This window comes from Phycodurus eques, unplaced genomic scaffold, assembly GCF_024500275.1.
Source record: "Phycodurus eques isolate BA_2022a unplaced genomic scaffold, UOR_Pequ_1.1 contig_33, whole genome shotgun sequence".
NCBI classification, from domain to species: domain Eukaryota; kingdom Metazoa; phylum Chordata; class Actinopteri; order Syngnathiformes; family Syngnathidae; genus Phycodurus; species Phycodurus eques.
This window is the reverse complement of record NW_026904030.1, coordinates 34,967-37,310: the sequence shown is the minus strand read 5'-3', so window position 1 is coordinate 37,310 and position 2,344 is coordinate 34,967. Positions and strand designations below refer to the sequence as shown.

The window sequence follows — 2,344 nt, the reverse complement described above, 5'->3', positions numbered from 1 at the left end:
GGTGAGATATTTCTTAAACAGTTTTTCACTAAATATTACGCAGGTACTTTCAATCAGACACTTGAACACTTCAAAACATCCAACACGTTCATCTATGCACCACACACTATCACATTGACCTTGGGTATCTCAGTCATTCGCATACCAGGCTTTTAATCTGATGTTCTGTCTTGCGAGTACCTTTTTCGTCAGTATCAAATGTCTTGCTTGCGCTCAATTTGCACCTCGTCTCCTCAGCTCACTCCCTCCTTGGCTGTAGAGCCTGGATAGCTCAGTCGGTAGAGCATCAGACTTTTAATCTGAGGGTCCAGGGTTCAAGTCCCTGTTCAGGCGATGTACTTTTTAAGAGGTTGTTCACGAAATATCACTCAGACACTTGAACACTTCAAAACACCCAACACATGTTCATCGATGCACCTGTCACTTTCTGACTTTGACCTTGCAAATTGTCATGAGCTGTACCCTGCAGTTCCCTTGTTGGAGCTCGGGTGGCGCCCCTCTCGCCCTGTCTCTCGTCCCAGTAATCAGCACCACCTCGGCCGCGCACTTCTTGTCAATCAGCCTTCGTCATCACCTGCATTGAAGCCTGCCAGATCCAAGAGTCCACTGCCAGAGTATTAACGTTCACCCGTGGTACACCGGCTCGAACTTACATGTAAACTACGCCGGTCCTCGCAATATTTCTGACCTCCCTCCGTGTTCTTCCTTGTCCTCAGTGCTCCTTCCGTGTTCCCTGCCTTGCTGACCTCTTCCAACACACCGCCAAACCATCCACCTGCTCACCCCACCGCCTACCGCACGCTCCCTGTCTCGACGACCCGCCGGTACGCCTCAAGGATCCCCCTTTGAATCTCTTCTCAATCCACCGTTCGCCACAAACTTCTTCAGCCTCCGCCTGCTTCTGCCTCCAGTTGAAATTAACACTGTCGTATCGTGACACAAATATACAACCCCAATTCCAATGAAGTTGGGACGTTGTGTTGAACAGAAATAAAAACAGAATATAATGATTTGCAAATCATGTTCAACCTATATTTAATTGAATACACAACAAAGACAAGATATTTAATGTTCAAACTGATAAACATGATTGTTTTTATTGTTTTACAGCAAATAATCATTAACTTAGAATTTTATGGCTGCAACACATTCCAAAAAAGCTGGGACAGGTGGCAAAAAAGACTGAGAAAGTTGAGGAATGCTCATCAAACGCTGTTTGGAACATCCCACAGGTGAACAGGCTAATTGGGAACAGGTGGGTGCCATGATTGGGTATAAAAGGAGCTTCCCTGAATTGTTCAGTCATTCACAAGCAAAGATGGGGCGAGGTTCACCTCTTTGTGAACAAGTACTTGAGAAAATAGTCAAACAATGTAAGAACAATGTTCCTCAACGTACAATTGCAAGGAATTTAGGGATTTTGTCATCTACGGTCCATAATATCATCAAAAGGTTCAGAGAATCTGGAGAAATCACTGCATGTAAGCGGCAAGGCCAAAAACCAACATTGAATGCCCATGACCTTCAATCCCTCAGGCGGCACTGCATCAAAAACCGACATCAATGTGTGAAAGATATCACCACATGGGCTCAGGAACACTCCAGAAAACCAATGTCAGTACAACAGTTCGGCGTGACATCCGTAAGTGCAACTTAAAACTCTACTATGCAAAGCAAAAGCCATTTCTCAACAACACCCAGAAACGCCGCCGGCTTCTCTGGGCCCGAGCTCATTTAAGATGGACTGATGAAAAGTGCAAAAGTGTTCCGCGGTCCGACAAGTCCACATTTCAAATTGTTTTTGGAAATTGTAGACGTCGTGTCCTCCGGGCCAAAGAGGAAAAGAACCATCCGGACTGTTATGGACGCAAAGTTCAAAAGTGCCAATGGCATGGGTAACTTACACATCTGTGAAGGCAGCATTAATGCTGAAAGGTACATACATGTTTTGGAGAAATATATGCTGCCATCCAAGCAACGTCTTTTTCATGGACGTCCCTGCTTATTTTAGCAAGACAATGCCAAACCACATTCTGCACGTGTTACAACAGTGTGGGTTCCTCGTAAAAGAGTGCGGGTACGAGACTGTCCTGCCTGCAGTCCAGACCTGTCTCCCATTGAAAATGTGTGGCGCATTATGAAGCGTAAAATATGACAACGGAGTACCCGGACTGTTGAACAGCTGAAGCTGTACATCAAGCAAGAATGGGAAATAATTCCACATTCAAAGCTTCCACAATTAGTATCCTCAGTTCCCAAACATTTATTGAATGTTGTTAAAAGAAAAGGTGATGTAACACAGTGGTAAACATGACCCTGTCCCAGCTGTTTTGGAACGTGTTGC

The 2,344-nt window shown here is 45.0% G+C and overlaps 1 non-coding gene across 1 annotated transcript; it reads left to right on the top strand.

Moving 5' to 3' along the window:
- The first annotated feature begins 260 nt into the window (after window positions 1–260).
- Window positions 261–333, top strand: trnak-uuu (transfer RNA lysine (anticodon UUU)). The gene has a single exon. It is a non-coding gene; the product is annotated as a tRNA-Lys (tRNA).
- Window positions 334–2,344: the final 2,011 nt, after the last annotated feature.